The sequence below is a fragment of the Gymnoscopelus braueri genome (assembly GCF_963280865.1).
Source record: "Gymnoscopelus braueri genome assembly, chromosome: 2".
Lineage (NCBI taxonomy): Eukaryota > Metazoa > Chordata > Actinopteri > Myctophiformes > Myctophidae > Gymnoscopelus > Gymnoscopelus braueri.
The window spans coordinates 29,681,000-29,698,590 of NC_137604.1; the positions used below are offsets into that span (position 1 = coordinate 29,681,000).

At 40.4% G+C, this 17,591-nt stretch overlaps 1 protein-coding gene across 1 annotated transcript in view; it reads right to left on the reverse strand.

The window, feature by feature from the left end:
* Window positions 1-17,591, reverse strand: part of ctnna2 (catenin (cadherin-associated protein), alpha 2) — a 574,287-nt gene that overhangs the window by 282,990 nt on the left and 273,706 nt on the right. The gene's annotated exons all lie outside the window — the stretch shown is intronic.

A 17,591-nucleotide genomic window follows, 5' to 3' on the forward strand; every position in this document is an offset into this window, starting at 1 on the left:
TGAGGAGCAAGGAATAGACTGATATAATGTATTGTTTGACTTCCTCCATCTTTGAAAATCCTTTTTTCATTTTTTTATATGGATTGCGAGAAAGTCTGATTTTAGATGCCAGGATTGTCTCCTATAAATAGCCATGGGGGGAAGGAGACAGTGACAGGAATCTAATTACATCCAATTCAATTTACTTATCAACACAGGGCAGCTACACAAAACACAAACACACTGACGTCCAGTGAAAGTCAAGGATGAAGGCAGTTTAAATTTCAAGATTAATACGTAGCTACAATTTAAAATGTAGCTACATTAATTTAGCACTCATAAGTGTACAGATGTAAGCAAATACACATCCTTTTGCTTCTACTTGTGCATTCTCAGAGTTAGACATCTGTAAAGGTCCTTTAATTTCATTTGTACACTCTCCAAGTTGAATTAATACTCTGGATTTCTCAGGTGCGCTGTTTATGTGCATGATAAGAGATATTCCCTGTTTATTCCTACAACAGTATATCAGTACAACAAAGAGATATTCCCTGTTTATTCCTACTACAGTATATCAGTACAACAAAGAGCTATTCCCTGTTTATTCCTACAACAGTATTATCAGTACTTAACACCATGATAAGAGCTATTCCCTGTTTATTCCTACTACAGTAAATCAGTACAACAACAACAGCAGCAGCAACAACGACGTGACGACCAATGTGGTATAAAAGACAGCATTTTAGAATCAGAATTGGGACATAAAAAAACAAAAAAAAACAACAATACATTACATAATGTACATTACTAAAATAAAAACACAACAATCATAACAACGAGAGTGGGAAGAATGCTTCCATGGGGATCTAATAGTATTTATGTTTTTTATGTCACACATATTTAGGACACATACAATCCTACCAGCGTACCTCGCAGGGATATTAATAAAACATGGAGTCAGTATTGAGGTAGACACTTGAATAGATAGACAGACAGACAGACAGACATACAGACAGAGAGACAGACAGACAGACAGACAGACCAAACGACCATACTTTCAGGTCACTAGTGGTGAGCATGAGAGAAAGAGATTGAGATAGACATAGTTAGTTGCATGAATACATACAGGTAGAATGAGAGAGCTGGGAGTTGTGAGTGAGACCTCAAATCGAGCTGCCATGTCTTTACGTGCACATTAAAGTACAGCATGGATCTGGTGAAGGCCTGATGTCACTCAAGGGACGAGAGAGAGAGAGAGAGAGAGAGAGAGAGAGAGAGAGAGAGACAAAGAGAGAGAGAGAGACATAGACAAAGAGAGAGAGAAGACGAATGCGGGGAAGCCATTTGGAAGTCAAATGTAATGCGATTAGAATGACACCCCAATATGTCAGTGCAATTGGAGCAGAAGTATTGGCACGGTCAGGCAAATGACAGCGGTCTAATTCAATCAAGGTGGGAATCCCAGCAGGCACGGGCCTGACTAATGTGTGTGTAAGAAAGAGTGTGACAGTTCCCAAAGACGGTAAATCATACCATCCAATGAAGACACATGCCAACTGTTCACACAGATAATAACTATGGGCACCTGACAGAGTCAGAAAGCATTTTCTAAACAATTCTTCCCTACTCCAACAACTGTGGTACACAATAGAATCCTCAGTGTTCATTTATCCTTTTGCGACTCAAGAGAGTACACACGTTTAACCAAATGGACCCCGTTTGGTTACATCTGTACCCTCTGAGAGTTAAATAAACTCAGGATTTCACAGTAGTTAACACAGGAGTGGATGGAGTGGATAAAAAAGAAAGCCTGCATGGTGCGCGCACTGTCATAAGACCTTGAGACCCTCTTAAATTTAGGCCACGAAACTGACCTTAGATGAGAACCGGAGAGATGTGGTATAAAACAACAACAGCAGCGAGCTTAGTCAGCGTCCAGCAGACCTTGGCCAATGCATGATGTGTGAATGTCGTTACTCACCCACACCAAGAAGGGGGGTAAGAAACCAGGATAGAAAGGTGCTCCCATTCGGGACCACTGGACCATATCAGGAACTGAACAACGCAACTTACTGTAGTACATGTGGGCCAGTGAAAAGGGGGATGTGAAGAGGTGTGTGTGTGTGCGTGTGTGTGTGTGTGTGTGTGTGTGTGTGTGTGTGTGTGTGTGTGTGTGTGTGTGTGTGTGTGTGTGTGTGTGTGTGTGCGTGTGCGTGTGTGTGCGTGTGCACGCACGCTCATTTTTGTATGTCTCAAATGACAATGTCTAAGTGAGTAAAAATACTGCACCTGGCAAGTTAGACTATAATCTCATCAATTTGCATAAGTAATGTATACATTTGTACTCAGCACTCTCCCAAAAAGTGTTGAACTGAGATTTACTGGGTCAAGAATGTCATACCTTTTTTGTTTTCAGAATTTCTGAGAAAGCCCTGAATGACAATGAAATGTCCTTACTGCAGTATGTACAGTATCTATTTGTGTTGCTTATTTGTACTCTTAAGTGTTCCACACACCTCCCACACATACAAATACCCACACAGCACTGTGTATAGGATAGTCCAATATCCTTGTATACACTTATACTGTAAATGTAGGCACAATTCTAGTGAGTATAAAATAAAATTATTTTTATGCACAGTCCAACAGCAGCTCTTGAAGTTACCTCTTCACTGATCACATACTGTACTAGTCTGTGTTAGTAGTTGATTTATTATTATTATTACTATAATTAATTATAATAATACAAATAATAATAATACTAATAGTATTATTTGTTTCAGTTTGTTTTTGTTATGTTTGGTTTATTATTTAATTTTGCTCCCAGTATAAACCACAGGATATGTTCAGCCTGGAAGGAGACTAACACCATGCGGTCATGTCCTAACCCTAACATGTCATCCTTCCAAACACAGACATTAATTCATGTAATCCGATGTAATCTGACTGCTATACAAAACCGTTGTGCAGGTATTAACCATGCATGTTTTATGTATTTAGAGTGCCTCAACCCTCTTAACCCCGATTCCCCCTCACTTCACCACCAGATAGGAGAGGAGTTACAAAGCCCAATTTGGAGTCAGACAGATTGAGGAAACAGGGGAGATTCAGATAAGTCTAGCCAGAGCGTGCTCAGTCAATCCCCAGCAGTTAGAGTATTCGGGGGGTTTAAGTCTGTGCCAAACAGCCATTATTATGGATATCATTATCCCATTGACATCATGACACATGGCAGATAAAAATATGACCATCAGGCTGCTTGTTGTTGTTGTTGTTGTTGTCAAGCAAGACATTTTAAGCTAAAAAAGATAAAGATGAGAGGGTTGGAATAATTTCCACCCAGCTGTGCTTGTTTGTTTACATGTCTTGGGGTATCTTGGGCCTTGTTAGTGCTTTACTGTACACCAGTGTTGTTTTGGAAACTCAATAATTACCATCCTCCTCCTCTCTGTTTATGACTACTGTGATCAAATCTGACAAGAGCTTTCTCATCTCCCCCGAAAGGCAATAAAGACACAAATTGCATCTTGGACATTACTTAAGACACATTTATCATTTCAGATCGGTCTGAATATGCAAATCACTGCACTGGAACCATTAAAAAAGAAAACCAGTTCTCTTTATCACAGGCTAACATTACAGTTGACAACACAGCTCTATGATTTGATCTACTGTAGGGGTGTAATAGGTAATAAAACTAATCAGTTTAATCAATTATAAAACAATATAGGGATTTACGTGATCAGACTAATTGATTTAATTGATTATTTAAAATAAAAAAATCCCGTCAATGCATTGATATATAAAAAAATAAAACAATTATCAAAAAACAAGCTTCAAATATTTGAATCGGTATAATACTAATTTCATCCAAAGTTTTCTTCCATGGGTAATACTGTAACTCACTATTGCAGATCACTCATATGAGGACCTCCTTACTGTACCTACAGAGAATCAATTAATCTCCTCCTTCTCGCTCTCTCCCGATCGTTCTCTATTTGTGACCATTTCCTTTTCAACTTTGTCATGTTCTCTCCATCAGGTCTGTCAGAGACAGACAGGCAACGAGGGGTAATCTCAGAAACATTGACAGGGTGTCAGCAGTGCTGGCGAAGCCATTTACACACCACTTCTCTGTTAATGCCACTCTAGAGGAACGAAATGGATGTCCACTGGAGATGGCAGAGTGCGTTGACAGCCTCAGAGCACATGGAAAGATACCAGTTATCATCTGGTTGACATGACTTGCGTCTCTTTCACAGATAACTCGCTCCTCAGACATGCTGCAAATTAGCAAATTCCACAACACCCCAGTTAATAATGGTAAGCATGTGAAAAGCTTCCTAAGAAAGCAATTAAAATACAAAAATCACTCGAAAAAAGGGGCATTACACATGAATAGAACCTCGTGATTAAAGACAAACTGAAAACACACTTGTTTTCAGTTTGTAGGCACTTGTGGATCAATAGTCTTCTATTTATTGACGGCAAAAACAGGACAAAAATGTGTTTCAGCTAAAAGTCACCAGCAGCCAAAAAGTTATTGCCTTCAATAAATAGAAAAGTATTGATCTGTACAATAAGTGCTGGTATTCTGTTTCTTTTGATGGTGTTTGGTACTTCTACCTTTCACCATACTGTGTCTTGAACCTCATAATTGCCATACAGGATAATCCAGGGAGTATCACAAATTGTGTGTGATACTCCAAAAAAAATACCAGGGTAATCAAATAAGAAAAAACATCTTGAAAATAATTTAGTAAGGAAGCAGCCTCAATGTAATGATAAAATACCGTACACCCCCCGACCTTTCCTACCGTTCAATAGAACTCACATTACATTAGCTAAAAGACACTGCAGACACTTATACCTTATTGAAAACGGTTTCATTACATTACCTTTAAACTACAACCTGAGAAATGATCTAATTAAAGAACAAATGGAGGGACACAATGCCTGTCAGGTATCCATTGCACTGATACTGGAAACCCAATCAATTGCTTTAGTGAAGGAATCTGTATAAAGACAAAAACCTGCCTGAAGGACAGGAAGACAATGTGTTCACCTATACATAAGATACTGGCAGAAGTCCCATTAAAGGGGAAGAATGGACCAAAAAATTGATGATTCAATAAAGTAGATAACGAACGGGAAGGACAATACACCAACATGTGTCCCATTTTGTATCAGTTAAATTAGTGTTCAACCTATTTTCACTCAATTCGTAGTAGGTAAGACAAAATGGGCTCGTAAGAAAGTGGCAGATGGACAGTCCAGACACAGCAGATGCCACAGTGATGATTCAGCCACTCAGTCTCAGGTGTCTTGAGCAAAGTCACTCTTAACTGCAAACACCAAACACACTCTGATGTAGTTGTGAGCACGCTGCATTTTGGACAAATGCATGTGATTTCATGTGCCTGTCAGTGGTGTAAGTACATTTACTCAAGTACTGTACTTGCGTACAATTTTGAGGTATTTTTTTACTTTACTGGATTATTTCCAATATCGAATACTTTTACTTCAACTCAACCACATCTCAAAGGCAAATATTGTACTTTTACTCCACTACAATTATTTGAAAACTTTTGTTACTAGTTACTTTACAGATATAAATTATTGTATTATAAAACATATATTAACCACTTTAGCAATGTTTTATACAGAGGCTATTTGAAAATAGCCGATCTACAAGCTCACTTGATCTGCTATTTTCAAACATTAGTACTTTTAATTTTGGTACTTTAAGTATATTTTGATGCCAATACGTTTGTACTTTTCCTCAAGTAACATTTTGAACACAGGCCTACTTTTAGTAGGGGGTACTAAGCACAAAAAATGGCCAAATCGTTACGCGGCGGATAAAAGCACCAAATTTGGTACACGCACTCTTTAGGATGTATCTCATCATCTCAGAAGGGGTGCCCAAAAATTTGGACCCATTAAAGGGTTTTTTAAAGGAAAAATCAAAAATGGCCGCCAGAAATGACCCATGATTCCTAAAAGTTGATATAATTCTGACATTTTGGCTGATTGTGCTAAATATAACTTTTACATTTATAGTAAATAGACTGATATTAAAGGATTTGGCAAAAATAACCCATGAAAAATGTCTTAAATATTTTTTAAACAACTCTAAATGCCCAAAATTGTCTTAAAAACCACTCTGAATAAGATGACCTTCCACATTAATCCTTTTCTAAGTGACATATTATCAATGCCAAATATACTTAATTGTTTTCTAAAACTTTTAAAAGACCCTATGAATGATTACCAATACATAATATATTGTACAAATCTTCATATGACCAGAGATCAAGCCCTCTATTGGGGCACAACTCCATAGCGTTTTAATGCCCCAAAAATGTAGGAGTGTGGGAGCAGACAGGTTCGCGTGCTTGGAGTGTGGGAGCAGACAGGTTCTCGTGCTTGAAATTAAACAAAGTTGCAACCTTGTGCGGGAAAGCAGAAGATCAAAGACACACACACCAGCACCCCCCCCCCCCCCTTAAAAACGGTCTGGGGGGCTCACAAAAGCCTGAGTAGACGATAAAATGACCCAAAGTTTTTTTGAAAGTGAAATATCCCTTTAACATGTTGTCCCTGCTACCTGCATGTCACACAGTTAACATGTTGTCCCTGCTACCTGCATGTCACACAACAGTTAAGATGTTGTCCCTGCTACCTGCATGTCACACAGCAGTTAAGATGTTGTCCCTGTTACCTGCATGTCACAAAACAGTTAACATGTTGTCCCTGCTACCTTCATGTCACACAACAGTTAACATGTTGTCCCTGCTACCTGCATGTCACACAACAGTTAACATGTTGTCCCTGCTACCTGCATGTCACACAGCAGTTAAGATGTTGTCCCTGTTACCTGCATGTCACAAAACAGTTAACATGTTGTCCCTGCTACCTTCATGTCACACAACAGTGAACATGTTGTCCCTGCTACCTGCATGTCACACAACAGTTAAGATGTTGTCCCTGCTACCTGCATGTCACACAGCAGTTAAGATGTTGTCCCTGTTACCTGCATGTCACACAACAGTTAACATGTTGTCCCTGCTACCTGCATGTCACACAACAGTTAAGATGTTGTCGACAACACTAGGCGGCCATTTTCAATTTGGTCAATAACTCACTTCCTGTTTCAGATTTTTTTGGGCTCCCCTTCTAGGATGTCTTAGGATGACCCAAAGGACATGTGTGCCACATTTTATGCTTTTTGGAGATTATTTTGGTGTCTTTTGAGTCAACGGTCAACAGTTTAGGTGGCCATTTTGGATTTTGTCCATAACTCACTTCCTGTTTAAGATTTTTTTGGGCACCCCTTCTAGGATGTTTTAGGATGACCCAAGGGACATCTGTATCAAATTTCATGCTTTTATCCGCCGCGTAACGATTTTTCACTTAGTACCCCCTACTATAAGTAAAATATCGGAGTACTTCTTTCACCACTGATGATGAAGTTGTAAACACACTATGTGATTTCATGTGCCTGTTATAATCCTGTTATTTCTTGACAAACTCCAAAAGATTGCGCGTGTGTGCGTGTGTGTGTGTGTGTGTGTGCGTGTGTGCGTGTGTGTGTGTGTGCCCATGTGGGTGTCTGTACACAACCCCTGACACGCTCTCCCCACTGCTAACATACTGTACCTTTGTACTCGGCTTGAACAAGTAGGCACAAAGCACTGATTCTTCCCCTCTGGCATTCTATTTATTTGTTTATTTGCCTACCTTCATTTCTTCTGTCCCCGGCAGGGGCTGTGGGAGGGTAATTACTGAAGTGGAACAGCAGAAGGAGAAGCCAATTTATGTTTGGGCGGCAGTGAGGTGTGAGGCCCGGCCCCCCGAGAGCACCGGGCCCCTCACCTGTTTCCATTTAGGTCTGGGAGAGACGAGAGGCCACCAGGGGCGACCATGGTATGGGATTAGACACAGCCTTTGGACACAGAACCACAAAACCGACTCTCTCTGTGCGTGCGCGCGCGTGCGCGTGCGCGCGTGTGTGTGTGTGTGTGTGTGTGTGTGTGTGTGTGTGTGCGTGTGTGTGTGTGTGTGTGTGTGTGTGTGCGTGTCTGTCTCTCTCTCTCTCACTCTCTCAAAAAATCAATTCATGAATCATAAAATAGCAGTGTGTTCAACCACAGAATGCAAGAGAGTGGTATACTAAGAAACAGCTTCCAAGAAAGAAACAGCGACAGAAGAAGGTGTTACAGAATATGTGAGCATCAGTAAAGATTTCCAACAGAACATGTTGACACGTTGAAAAGAGGTGGGGATGCATGAGCTCAAATCGAAAGACTCTTGAACTTCTGTCCTGTTTAGTGTTTTTCCGATCCCACACGCACGCACACGCACACAATAATAGTGCTGTCCAATCTAAAAATGTAAAGCACAATGGCATTTCTTGTTGAAATGGGAGAAAGAAAAAGAGGAAAACAGAGCAAAGCGTGCGTGACAGAGAGAGGGAGAGAGAGAGGGAGAGAGAGAGAGAGAGAGAGAGAGAGAGAGAGAGAGAGAGAAGATCAACTGGAGAAAAAAAGACAGGGGGACAGTGAGAACAACACTAATAGGGTTGACTACTAACTTCGGCAAACCTCTGACAACATCTCGGGGGAGGCGGAGGCAGGTTGCCTCCAAAGCCTAATTTATACTTTGTCGCATGACAGTGTCGATAACAGCACATCGCCTTGCTGCTGGCTTGGAAATTAGTTCCTTTCGGGAAGCGACACCGCGGTGCAGCGAAGCATGAATTAGGCTTAAGTCCCCTCCTGAGGGACACCGGGTGGAATCCAATCCCATCTGACTGGATTCTGGAAACGGATTCCGCTGCAATAACCGCTCCATCTCATCTCACACCCCCCGAAACTCTATCACTCCCTTTCACTTTGATTTGTTTCTTACCACGATTCAACTTCCTGCATGTATATAGGCCTATTACATACCGTCACAGGGCGATGATACGGACAACTCAACTATGGTATACTTATTATTTCTACTGCAGGTTATTCTATCAGGCAGAATTCATTGCTCGTAGTTAGACCAGCCGGAACTTCAGTCAGTGACACACTAGACTGGAGGAGGCAGCCCTATCGAAGGTCTTGAAGGGCGGATCCAAAGCCTTGCGCTCGGTACCAGCGCCGCTTCCTATTGCTTCACCAATCTATGTCCCCGCCTCCCCTCCCCTCCGCCCCCTCCCCTCCCCCCCCGTCCTGTGCGCGGAACACGCTGACGTCACCAAATTTAGAGCGACACCCCTCTGCACTCTGATTGGTTAGGAGATAACAAGGTTTAGAAACCACCGTTCCTGCAAGGTTCTCCCAGGCTTTTTTTTCTTTTGAAAAAAAAAAAAAAGGCATGGGTTTCCGAGGCTAGTGACACACTGACTCGGACACATTCCTATTTGCAGTGTTTTTGCGCTCCAGACAAAAATAGGTACCTATTACCTATTACAAATATCACAAACAAATCCAGTAACTAGTACTAGGGTATCATTGGTACTATTGCAAACTGGTCATATTTATAGCTAGGGGATTTTAGCAAAATGTATGGACCATCTGTGAAAAAATTTACTACCAATAGCTTTCTTCACCAATGTGTTCTTATAGGTGTCTAGAATCACCTCTCAATTAATTTAAACCCAAATCCTTGTGGAAAATCCTGGAGAGCCAATCAAAGTTAAGGAGCCCAGGAGGGCTTGGGTGAAAAATATGAAAACAAATAAAAGTCTTGTGAGGTGTCTAACTAGGGGTTTTCAGGGGTGCTCAATCCATTCCAACCATTATTTTTGAGTAAAAATGTCTCCCTGGCCATCTAATATTGGTATATTGGTTATTGTTAGTGTATAATCAGTGTATAATCAATGGTAGGGGATTGGGGTGTTGTTGAATTGATTCTATTCTGAAAAATAAAATAAGAAAATATTGCTATTACCTAGTACTAGTCACTATAGTACTAGTACCAGTGACTAGTACTTGTACCAGTGACTAGTAGGCTACTAGGTACTCATATACAGTACATTAAAAAAATAATTAAATAATAAAGAAACATCATTTGTGAGGGCTTATGCAGAGGCAGAGGAAAAGACGGGGTAGGTGGCATTTTCTCAGTTATGAGAACGGCCAGTCTCTCTCTGCCCAGCACTAATGCGTTTGCCTTAGCAACAGGCTTTCGTCCTCGACTGTCTGTCAGTTTGTAAACAAATTAAGAGAAGCATGTGGTGGCAGCTAGCTTGTTGCCTAGGTTACAGCCTGCTCCAACAGTTCACGCTCACCAGGTTTATTAGTCATGCCAGGGTTGTTCACAGGTTGGACAGGTGCTTTCAAAGAATCCACTCCTCCTCTGGGAAAGGGGCCATCAGGCATGTTGGAGAGATGCCAGTGCCAGACCCTCCTCTGTCATTAACAAGGAGCTGCCCTTCTCTCCTCCCGTCGGGCCTATTCCGCCAACAAGGGGGCTTCTCGGAACAACTCCCCTCCACCTGTCCATTAAAGAATGTCACTTGTTCCCTCAATTTTCTTCCGTCCCTTAACCACTTTCAACCTGGAGTCCCTATTTTGGGGGGATGCCAGTTTTGAAATGGATCGGCAAATATTTCCATTTCATTTTTTCAAAATGTCTACTTTTTAAAAATTCTTTAAAATAAAATTGCACAAAAAAAAACAAGAAAAAAAAGGGGGGGGAACCGTCACAATGTGCTGCATCGTGAGCTTGTAGCTCGGCTATATTTGCTGTTTTTACATGACACTGATACGACAAAGTATAAAAGAGGGCTTGACCTGGAACGCATCTGTGTCTTTTTTTCTTTTTGAGCTAAAACGCATTATTTTACACTTTGGCTATTTTTGAAAAATCGTAAAAATGTGTGCAAATCTTTGAATATATATTCTTTTAAAGCAAACATTTTGAACTAAAATCTTTGTTTCTGGGGGTCCCTGGAACAAAATATTTTTGGATGGGGGTTGGCGGCCAAATACATATCATTTTGGGGGTCTTTGACGTGAAAAAGTTTGAGAACCACTGATATAGAAACATGTGTGTTTCGGAATAATGTTGGGATTTAGAAGACATTTGTAGAATCGGCTTCAGGTCTTAATGGGTTAATGCTAGGGTTAAGTGGTTCATTCTGCTCTCTCCCAACATGCAGATCTCCCTCGGTTGCGCTTAACCAGCTACTAGCCCTCCTCAGCCTATACCCTATAGTCTGCCTCCATACAGTAAGCACTGCACTTACAAAAGCACTCAGGGGGTCTTGGACATCGCAGCACACTCCTGCTCCGTGAAGGGCAAAATGACGACATTCATTTTGAGAGGAACTAAACAGGTTAAGTCACATCTTCCACTCAACCCCGGAGTGCACTCGCCAAACCCTTTACTCATCCAGTCATATTGCTATAGCTGCTATGGCCCACCCCTTTGCTCCCGCAGTAAATGATTCTGCTTGAATCTTGAAGATCTATAGCTTGTGGTGGGAGGGCAGACCATTTAAGGTGTGTTTCAGCCTCCAGGAAAAAAAGGAAAAGAAAAGAAAAACCCTCAACAGCGGCAGACCTAGAGCATTTTATACCCATTTAGAGGAGGTGCACTTGTTGAAAGGTACATGCTCCACTTAGTTATATATAAGCAAGCTATTGCAAAGTTAACTACATTATTTTCTTATTGGGAGGGGGTGAAAGCGACAAACAGGATGAACATCTAGAATCTTCAAATTCTTATCTTCTATAGTAAACTATTTGAGTGCACTAAAAAGTTGTACATCAGGTAGTAATAATCATATTTGATGATGATGAATGTTGGACAGTTAATTGACTGAGCTCAAATGACGTTCCATAATATTACATCAATAAAATATAAATGTCATATTGGCAGTACTAGTACTACAAGAGACTGCTTTCCTACATTTCTGTGTGGCAACATATTTAGGCACAACTTTCTTTCACGCAACTAAATAAAACTGCACTCCCCTGCTTTGAATACATGATGATGGCTAACATGCAAAACACTGTGAAATCTGTTCAAGCTTCAACTATTTTGCATAATTACCTCAGTAATCAATGTAATCAGATCTACCGTCAATGAACACACTGACATCATTTGATTTGACCCTGAAACCTGGGCTTTATCCCATTAAGCCCTGAGGCCGATTCTACAAAATACAAACAGTTTTCTGAAACACTTCTGTTGCTATAATATCAAGTGGCTCTCAAACTTGTTCATGTCAAGGACCCCCACAATTATATGAATTTGGACGCGGACTGCCATCTCAAAATGTTTTCTTCCAGGGACCCCCCAGAAGCAAAGATTTAAGTTACAAATGTTCTCGCTATATTCATAGATTTGCTACTTTGTTATGATTTTTCAAAAATAGTAGATCTACAAGCTCATGCTATGAGCTTGTAGATCTGATTTTTTTTAATAGCCAAAGTACAAAATCATGGTTAAAAAAAATAAAATAACGCTTACTAATAATGCTTTGCCGGTCTTAATGGGTTATTCTGGTACCGTCTGTCTCAGCTGAGAGACTCAGGCTTGTCCAGGAGCAGCCTGTGTGTACTTCGACTCCCCCCATCCCCCCCCCCCCCCCCCCCCCTCCGTCCCTCTCCTCACAGCACAAACGCAGACAAGGTCCTCCATCACCCTGACTTAGGTAGGACGGGTGGATCTATGGGCTGTAACAGGGGTTGGCTGGGGGCTATAGTTGAGAGCCCGGCCAGACACATCTCCCTTTAGATCAATCACATCTCCCCTTTTCTGTCCTTGAACCTCCCTCTCCCCTCTCTCTCCCTCTCTGCTGCTGCTCCCTTTCTCTCTCGTCCCATTTAAAAGAGGAAGGAGTATGTGGGGAGAAAGTTTAACGACGTAAGAAAGTCTGTACCTGCAGCAGTCTGATGGCCTCTGGCTGACTTGTACTGTTCTCCTTTATTCATGCTTTTTTGTTCAAGCTGGCAAGTGCCACGTGTGCGTGTGCGTGCGCATGCGTGTGTGTGCGTGTGTGTGTGTGTGTGTGTGGGTGTCTGTCTGTACTTGTGTATTATACTTATGTTCCCACAAGTATAGACATTTCCTGGTAATCGCAAAAGAAATGCTTACACAATATTGTTAGACTTAGGCTTAAAATTCCTAAAAAAAACTAAGTCAGGTTGTGGTTAAGATTAAGCATGTAGAGGCTAGGTTTAGGGGTTGGAGTTATGAATGATTTATACTTAGTCTGTACTAAAAATAGCTGATCTACAATAAAACACTTGTAGATCTGCAATTTTCCGTACGTGACACGCAACTGAGGTCTGAGTTAGTCCCCTAACTCAGACCTTAGGGACAGGGGTGAAAAAGATGTGATGTTCTCACAAGTATAGAAATACAAATGCGAGTGCTTGTGCGAACTTGCGCACATGTGCGTGCATGCGTGCGTATGGGGTAATGTGTGTGTCGGCTGAGAGGGGTATGTCAGGAGCATTGAGCGATCATGGCTGTGTTGACACACTTCATTCTGACGCTGCCACTTCAAGCCCACGGAGCGATGGTGCACAGCAGTGTGCCTCACAGCACCCATCCATCCTCAGTCATTCAGCACTACCTCAAGACCCCTGATCCTTAACCCATTCATTCCGGGAACGCATGAACTTGTAGATCTGCTATTTTGGAAAAATCGTGAAAATGTTTGCAAATCTTTGAATATATATATATATTTTTTTTTTTAAGCGGACATTTGTAACTCAAATCTTTGCTTCTGGGGGGTCCCTGGAACACAATATTTTGAGATGGGGGTCCGCGGCCAAATACATATAATTTTGGGGGTCCTTGACATGAAAAAGTTTGAGAACCACTGAGTTTTTTTTAGAATATATATTCAAAGATTTGCAAAAAAATCACGATTTTTTTTAAATAGCAGATCTACAAGCTCATAGCGCGGCACTTGGTGCCGCGCTATGAGCTTGTATATCTGTTGTTTTTGAATAGCCAAAGACATCTAAAATGACAGAGATGCGTTCCCACGGATTGAATGGGTTAACACAGGCTCTCATCTGTGAGTGGAGGGGCATAACATGTTCATGGAGGCGTGGCAGCAGATTAACGTGATGATATGGCACATGTGAAATGCAGTGAATCAAAAAATTGTTGAACTTTGAAGTGTTTACTGTAGTTAAGGCTAATCTTTTTTTTGTTTTCAGAAAGCATATCTAGGAATGTATTGGAGTTTATTTCACATATTGATCTTGTTACCATTCCAAATGCATTGCTTTTCAGTTAAAATTGTTTGTTTAACAAACAGTCCAACAACAAAACAAGGACAAAAACATTGCTTGAATTATACGTGCTCTCGCGCAGTCTGTGAATGTGTCCATAATGTCCGTATTTAAATTATCAACATATGGCATACTGTAGGAATAAATACGAATACATAGCCTGGCTATGACACAATGTATATTCAAAAAATAAATAGAAAAGCATAATAAAAACGAATAGTATGCATGAGAATGTTTTTCTACCGTACGACATTGAACTCTATCTCATTAAAAATGTTGTGCACAAATGTTGTTTCACCCCTTGTCCTGCATCACTAATTTCCCACATGTACATTGTTTACACAATCTTCAGGCCCTGTCCACAGTCGTAAACTGGCATTTATTTTATTTTATATATATATATATATATATTTTTTAGCCTTTTCTGTGTTTTCTATGCATGTGTTTGGGCCTTTTATCCTAGTTTTTGTCCCTCACAACTGACTTTTTGAAAAACTCAGACCAGGTTGAATTTATTTCAAAACGCTGTGTTTGTGTTGCCGTGTGGACAAGATAAACAGAGTGTTTTCCTTTTGCCATTTCTCAGTGCTATGCTGTGATTCTCAAAGCTGTGCTGTGATATAAACATTCACCTACAATATCAAGCAATACATGGAATGATAAATATTGCTGCCAACAATGTTGTATTTCATCAGCAACCATTATTACCCTCACATTCCCCTGAGTGGAGACTACATTTGTGGCCACAATCAATGTCCTGTAAGATAAAAGGGACATCAAAAGTCAATCACAACTCCACTGAATTCCTTATCGCATCCATTATCAAGGCTACATCGATAGTTGCCCCACTCCAGAGCACTGTCCCAATAAAGTTCACAGCGTCTGCAGAAGTTCTTAACTTCAGCTTCACAGCGTCCTCTAGATAAAAGGGATCATAGTCTGTCAAACACGCAGGACGCTCCATATCCATGAGCGGAAAATAAATAAATAAACAAACATTAAAGAGAGAGCGAATATTCACAATGTAAATTGCACTGTAGCCCTGGACGTTTTTCAATCTTTAGAAGGCCAGTCCAAATGCACAGACCGTATTTATTATAGGTCACATGGCACTGAATCATTTCAATAGCCTTGCAACTCATGAGAAGGAAAGGTTATCGGAGCAATTGTGTACCACTGCTCAAGAGCAAAGTCCATTATTATTTTAATCAGTTGCTTGTGTTTCTGAGGGCAGATGCGTTTAAAATGCGATTCAAGGACACAGGTACTCTCCCTGAGGTTGAATAAGTCGATGTATGCATATAGTCTAGGTATCCTCGACTCCTTAACAATGGAGCCGTGGCTAAACAATGGAACACTGTCATATATAGGTACTAGTGTAGAGCATGAAAAGTGTTGGGTCTACTTACCTATAGAAGAAACCAGTGGTAGTTCATCAGGATGCATGCGAACACAAAGGAGAGAGAAAATAAATAGAACATGAGGACATAGTGTAACAAATTTCCTTAGAAGAGCAATATGCTGAACCATATTTACACACTAGATGATGGTAAGACAGTGCATACACGGAATCTAACTGTTCCATTCTAAACCAAATATGAGCACAGCCAATTTAAAAATTGCTTGTATGTCTACAGTACAGTGTCATAGCTGCTATATCTAGGTCTGGGCACAATGCACATATTGAGGGGTGGGGCCCTGCGTAAAGGTTGGCAGTATAAAATGAACATGACACAAGAGGCAGCACGCAGACCTTCTGTCCACTAACTGACAACACCAAAGGTTATGATGCTGGAGGACACAATCTGGGATCCCGTGTGTGTGTATAATCTACGTGGTTCTCAAACTTACACCGCAGCAGTGGTGGAAAAAGTACTCAAATTATTTACTTAAGTAAAAGTACCGATACTGCAATATAGAAATACTCTGTTACAAGTAAAAGTCCAGAATAAAAAAATGACTTGAGTAAAAGAACAAAAGTATTGGCAACAAAATGTACTTAAAGTACAAAAAGTAAAAGTACTAAAATGTTTGAAAATAGCTGATCTACAAGCGCACAACGCGTCGCATCGCGACGCATTGTGAGCTTGTAGATCGGCTATTTTCAAATAACCAATGTATAACATAGGGCTAAAGTGGTAAATGTATGTTTTATAATATAATAATTCATATCTGAAAAGTAACTAAAGTTTTCAAATAATTGTAGTGGAGTGAAAGTACAACATTTGGATCCGAGATGTAGTGGAGTAGAAGTCAAAGTACTGGAAATTGAAAATACTCAAGTAAAGTACAAATACCTCAAAATGTTACTTAAGTACAGTACTTAAGTAAATGTACTTAGTTACTTTCCACCACTGCACTGCAGTATATACTGTATGAATAGGATCTAGCCACCGATTGGCTAAGAAGATACTGTAATACCACAGGTCACAATGTCAATAAGTGCACATGAGATGGTGACTCCACACCCGCTGCTTTATATTGCTATTTTTTTCTTTAACCACGCCACTTTAACCATGCACATGAAACTGTGATTTTACGCCTTTTGCTATTTGATGTGATTTTATACCCGATGTGCTGCTTCTCATTTCTTTAACCATTCACATGGAAACAGATTTTATACCTGCTGCTGTTTGATGTGATTTTATACCTAGTGGTCTGTTCTCATTTCTTTAACCATGTCAATTTAACCATGCACATGAAACTGTGATATTCTATATATGAATCCTGCTGCTATTTTTTTTATATGCTGGATATGTTTTCCACCTGCACAAGAAGCATTTCTGCCTTCCCTAGTGCCGTTTCTCTATTGCTGTTTTTAATCATGTACCAATATGTATATTGGACTGCGCATATTTGATTTGACTGTGCATTCCTGTAATTTGTCATTTGTTCTGTTCCTTTGTTCTGTATTCTCTCTTTTCCTATTCTACCTAACTCTTACTGTAACTGCAATGTTGAGAGCTTGCACACAAAGAAAAATAGTCTCTTTTAGACCAGTAATTGTGTGATCAATAAAGTTGATTCTGATTTATTTTGATTCTGAGGTGTAATCACCTGATCAAATAACAAAAAAAGAATTTGTATCAATCTACTCTATCTATCTATCTATCTATCTATCTAATAATAATCCCAAGAAAGACCAGAAAGTTAATAGTACAGTTCAACTCAATCAGAACCAGTATAGGAAATGAAGAACCAGGTGAGAGAGAAAGGCCCTTTCGAGGTGCTGACCCTAAGACCTGAAGCAATGAAGGAACAAAACACACTGTACCAACCAAACACACCAGCGGGCCGAAGTCGAGCTTGAGGAAAAATGAACACTTGATAGGGTATGAGAGGGGGAGACAGCGAGGCAGA